Raw genomic sequence first — 6,416 nt, 5'->3', positions numbered from 1 at the left:
GAACCTGCCAACATCAATGAAATAACCAACGCCAATGGACTGAACATTTTTCACATTAACATTAACAGCTTAAAAAACAAATTGGATGAAATCAAACAAATATTCATAAATGGTAAGGCAAACATACTGTGCTTCTCAGAAACAAGCTCGACGATTCTGTAAAAGATCCAGAGATAGAGATTGAGAACTACTCAATAATCAGGAATGATAGGAACAAACATGGAGGTGGTGTCTGTATGTACATACACAAGGACACCAAATTCATCAACAGAAATGACCTGAATCATAAATCAATTGAAACTGTATGGGTGGAAATCCTATTCGAAAGGGCGAAATCCTACTGGTTGGCACAGTCTACAGGCCGCCAGATCATAGTGGCTTTTATGATACACTGGATGGGTGTTTAGCTGGAGTTGAGGATGTAGACAAAATTCTTATTGGAGACTGGAACACGGATATGCAACGAAAAGATGCACCCGTCTTCAAGGCCTTCAGTAGGTTTTGTGATCTGCATGGCCTCAGCCAGCTAATCACCCAACCCACACGTGTATGTGAATCAACTCAGACTACCATGACCTCATTCTGACCTCCGACAAGTCCAAGATCTCAAATAAAGGGGTTATAGCATGTGGGTTAAGTGATCATTATATGATATTCTGTACCCGAAAAAACTAAAACAAAAGGCTGGCTGCCACAAAACAGTCACATCTAGAGACCTCAAAACCTACTCTACGAGGCCTTCAACCTTGAACTGGAGAGTCTGGACTGGTCAGATGAACTCAATGGTACACTGGTTGACGAAACATGGCTAGGTTTCAAAACCAAATTCTCAGCAATACTAAACGACATGGCCCCCCTAAGAACCACCAGGGTAAAAAATCGCGCTGAGCCGTGGATGCACTCCGAAATACTGGCCGCTATGAAACCAGAGACAAAAAATGCTCTGAGTTTCGTAAAAGTCAGTCAAAGCTTACTAAAAGCACGAGCAGTGAACTCCAAGCCCACGTGACTGAACTCAAACTAGAAAGAAACAGACTAAGAAACGACGTAAACTCCATGATCAAAACTGCAAAAAAGAATTTCATCAATGACAAAACTGAGGAAAACAAAAACAAACCACGTGAACTTTGGAAATTACTCAATAATCAACTAGGATGCAGTAAAAAACTTAAAACCAGATTCTCAAACATAAACATAAAAACGGACAACACGCTCATCACAGACAAGCTGGATGTAGCCAATTACTTAAACATTTTCTTCACAAACATAGCCACAACACTGGTAAACAAACTACCCTCCCACTCAGGGCTTTATGGGGTAGAACACATAGTAGCTTACTACAAAAACCTAGGGGTCCGCAAGGACGACTTCAAGCTGGAAATGGTAACAACAGATGAGGTACTCAATAAACTGAGCGCCCTCCAACCTAACAAGGCCACTGGCCATGACAACATCCCCTCCAAATTCCTCAGAGACTCAGCAGCCGCCATCACACCAATCATCACACACATAATAAACCTCTCCATAAAACAGGGACACGTCCCCAAGGACTTCAAAATTGCGAGGGTGACCCCTCTGCACAAAAAGGGCAGCAAATTAGACCCAGGCAACTACCGCCCTGTTTCTATTCTCACCTCCATCTCGAAAGTCATGGAAAAATAGTCTACGAACAGGTCGAAAAGTACCTAGCGGAAAAAAATCTAATCTACGAATTCCAATCTGGCTTCAGAACATCCCACTCCACTGACACATGCCTTCTCTATTTGAATGACCACATCAAACAAGAGGTGGACGCAGGCAAATACTGCGGCATGGTCATGCTGGACCTACAAAGGCCTTTGACACGGTCAATCACTCCATTCTGATTGACAAGCTAAAAGCAATTGGTTTTGATAGTCTATCAGTGAGCTGGATGCAATCCTACCTTGAGGGGAGGGAACAGATGGTGGAGGTAAACGGTACTCTATCCCCCCCCTCACAGTGAGCTGTGGTGTTCCACAAGGAAGCATACTAGGACCGCTACTGTTCCTAATTTATGCAAATGACATGTCGTCAGCTTGTGACTGCAACTTGTTCCTGTTTGCGGACGACTCAGCCCTGCTGGTCTCTGACAAGAACAAGTTACAGGTTGAAAAAACCCTCAGCTCGGAACTAGGCAGAATCTGCATATGGCTCGCTGATAACAAACTATCATACACATGGGCAAAACAGAGTCCATTCTCTTCGGTTCAAATAACAAACTCAGCAAGACCGACGGCTTCTCAGTTACAGTGGGTGACAATATTGTCACAAGGAAAGATGAAATTACCTACCAGGGTTCCATCCTAGAGGCTAATCTCTCCTGTGACAAATGGCATCCAATGTAATAAAAAAAGTCAACCAACGAACTCGATTCTTGTACCGGATCTCCTCTCTGGTAAACAAGAACACCCTGAAGACTCTGGCAGGAGCACTCATTCAGGGTACTACGACTATGCTTGCACCTCATGGTACCAAAGCACCTCAAAGGCGCTAAAAACAAAATTACAAACATCTCAAAACAAACTGGTCAGACTACTGCTTGACCTTACTCTAGAACCCACCTCACCCCTGCCCACTTTGACAACCTAGGATGGCTTAGAGTAGACGACAGAGTACAACAACTGCAATGGGCCTGGTCTACAAGATACACTACACGACCAAGGTACCCATGTACATGTCAAAATACTTCCCAAAGGTCAGTGAATACCACGATCACAACACCAGAGGGAGCTCCACAAATCATGTTAAACCCAGATTCGGCTCAAATAAGGGACTAAACACGTTTCGCAATTATGCCACATCAATGTGGAACGCCCTACCCAAAGCTGTAAAGGAATGTGGATCACTACCCACTTTCAAAACCTCTCTCAAGGGACACCTACGGAGACTGCAATTCAACACTGGCCCTGTAAATATCCTAACCCAACCCCCTCCATGTACAGTCATTTACCTAGTATGGTTTTGTCAATAGTTCAATGTACATTTGTGTTTGTTTGTACAGTGTCTCCTCCCCCCCCTCAATGTACAGTGTTACTTGTTTATACAGTGTGCCCCCCGCCCCCCCCCCCCAACCACCTCCAATGTAAATTACCCATATGGTTGTCAATATCCAATGTACCCAACCCCCCCCCACCCAACCTCCTCCAATGTACAGTTTCTACGTCAATGTATATACTCCCTTTTCTTGACTCCTTCTGTATCACAAAAGTACTGTATTTGCAAATCTGGTATGTCAAAAATGTATAGATGTAGCAGTACTGACTATCTGTATGTCATGTATGTCATATATGTCTATATGAATTGAAAATGGGGGACCCTGATGGAAACAAGACAAACGTCTTTCTCAGGTCTGCATCCCCTTAACAATTGTATGTATTGAGCCGTACTGTATTGTACCCATTCTGCAATCTGTTAAATAAGTTTTCATTCATTCATTCATTCTCTCTCTCTCTCTCTCTCTCTCTCTCTCTCTCTCTCTCTCTCTCTCTCTCTCTCTCTCTCTCTCTCTCTTTGTACCCTCTTAAATCATCATATCTCATTTTCCTTGAGGGGAATAGTCAGCCAGCCAGCCAGTCAGTCAGTCAGTCAGTCAGCCAGTCAGTCAGTCAGTCAGTCAGCAGTCAGTCAGTCGTCAGTCCAGTCAGTCAGCCAGCCAGTCAGTCAGTCAGTCAGCCAGCCAGCCAGCCAGCCAGTCAGTCAGCCAGCCAGCCAGCCAGCCAGCCAGCCAGCCAGTCAGTCAGTCAGCCAGTCAGTCAGTCAGTCAGTCAGCCAGCCAGCCAGCCAGTCAGTCAGCCAGCCAGCCAGTCAGTCAGCCAGCCAGCCAGTCAGCCAGCCAGCCAGCCAGTCAGTCAGCCAGCCAGCCAGTCAGTCAGTCAGTCAGTCAGCCAGTCAGTCAGTCAGTCAGCCAGCCAACCAGCCAGTCAGTCTGTCAGTCAGTCAGTCAGTCAGTCAGGGCAATTCTGTTAATATGAGATTACATAAAGATTATTAATAAAATAATTTATTCTGAAGTGACCTGACTGATTAAATAAAGGTAAAAAATAAACCTTTTGTAATCTCTTTCTTTCTCTCTCTCTCCCCCCTCCATCCCTCTCTGCATAAAGAGACCAAAGTCTAAATTCTCTCTTCTCCCTACCTCCATTCCGCTCTGTCTCTCTCTCTCTCTAGGGAAATAGAATTTCAGACAGTCAGTTAGGCATATTCTGTTTAAATGGGATTACATGAAACTATAATAAGAGCCTGCCCGCTTTAATAAAGGTTTAAACAAAAAAGAAAAACGTTTTTGTATTTTTCTTTTCTCTCTCTCTCTCTCTCTCTCTCTCTCTCTCTCTCTCTCCTCTCTCTCTCTCTCTCTCTCTCTCTCTCTCTCTCTCTCTCTCTCTCTCTCTCTCTCTCTTTCTCTCTCTCTCTCTCCTCTCTCTCGCTCTCTCTGTCAACCCTACCCTCACTGTCTCTCCTTCTACCCCCTCTCTCTCCCTGGGGAAATGGAATAAAATAGAGTCAGTCAGTCAGGCCCATTCTGTTTAAATGGGATTACATGAGAGATTATAAAAAGCATGTGTCTGTAATCCATACCGGTCAATCCCATTTCACTGGCATACACACACACACACACGCACGCACGCACGCACGCACGCACAGACACACACACACACACACACACACACACACATACAAACACGCACGCACGCACGCACACACACACACACACACACACACACACACACACACAGACACACACACACACACACACACACACGGTCAGTCAGTCAGTCAGTCAGAGTGTGTCATCTGTCAGTCATCTATCTGTCTGTCTGTCTGTCTGTCTGTCTGTCTGTCTGTCTGTCTGTCTGTCTGTCTGTCTGTCTGTCTGTCTGTCTGTCTGTCTGTCTGTCCCAGTATAGATGTGACCACTTTTTAACTATCGATACTAAGCTTTAAACTTTAAGTTCTGTCCAACAGCTGGGTACAGATCTAATCTATTAGTCTTAATGAACAAACTGCCCAACAGCTGGGTACAGATCTAATCTATTAGTCTTACCGAACAGATTGCCCAACAGCTGGGTACAGATCTAATCTATTAGTCTTAATGAACAGATTGCCCAACAGCTGGGTACAGATCTAATCTATTAGTCTTAACGAACAGACTGCCCAACAGCTGGGTACAGATCTAATCTATTAGTCTTAATGAACAGACTGCCCAACAGCTGGGTACAGATCTAATCTATTAGTCTTAATGAACAGATTGCCCAACAGCTGGGTACAGATCTAATCTATTAGTCTTAATGAACAGACTGCCCAACAGCTGGGTACAGATCTAATCTATTAGTCTTAATGAACATACTGTCCAACCATTAGTTTGGGGTCACTGGACAAAAAGGATTGAGATATAGTCAGTTTATTATTTTTCATTTATGCGAGAGAAGCACCCTGTGTTTACAGCACTATATAAATACAGTTGTAAAGCTGTCCCATGCCTCTGATGCTGATGCAGCCGACGCATATTGTACCCAAAGTACACCCACCTCGCTCAAGCGGCCATTACTGTACTGTAACTTCACTTGACTTTGCTTTTGTCTCTCCTCAGTGTCTCAGTCAAACACAAAACACATCTGACTCAGAGAGAACCATGTCCTCTGGTCGTCATCTTCACACAGTAACACAGTCATCTACTGCTCTTCCACTTATCTCTCCATCCATGCATCCATCCATCCATCCATCCATCCATCCATCCATCCATCCATCCATCCATCCATCCATCCATCCATCCATCCATCCATCCATCCATCCATCCATCCATCCATCCATCCATCCATCTCTCCATCCATCCATCCATCCATGCATCCATCTATTCATCCATCCATCTATCCATCTCTCCATCCATCCATCCATCCATCCATGCATCCATCTATTCATCCATCCATCTCTCCATCCATCCATCCATCCATCCATCCATCCATCCATCCATGCATCCATCTATCCATCTCTCCATCCATCCGTCTATCCATTCACCCATCTATCATTACACTGCCTACTTGCCCATATGCGCATACTCAGAGTTAATTATATTGTTATATTGTTTACACTGCCTATTTTTATTAAATGTTTACTTCTCCACTGTACTATAATTGTATGACCTGTATCATGTCTTCTACTATCACATGTACCTCCCCTCCCCCCTCATCCCCCATGCTGCTATGATGCCTGAATTTCCCCAAGGGGATCAATAAAGGAATATCTTATCTTATCCAACTGATCAACTATTGTCACTCTTCAGGGTAAGGATATTGAGATTGTTCCTTCATATAAGTGCCTAGGTATTCTTCTTGATGAGTCTCTCTCTTTTAAATCACACAATGCAGCATCTTGTGAAGAAACTGAAGCTGAAATTGGCA

The sequence above is a fragment of the Notolepis coatsorum genome (assembly GCF_963971535.1).
Source record: "Notolepis coatsorum genome assembly, chromosome: 1".
NCBI lineage: Eukaryota > Metazoa > Chordata > Actinopteri > Aulopiformes > Paralepididae > Notolepis > Notolepis coatsorum.
Note: the sequence above shows the minus strand (reverse complement) of the source record.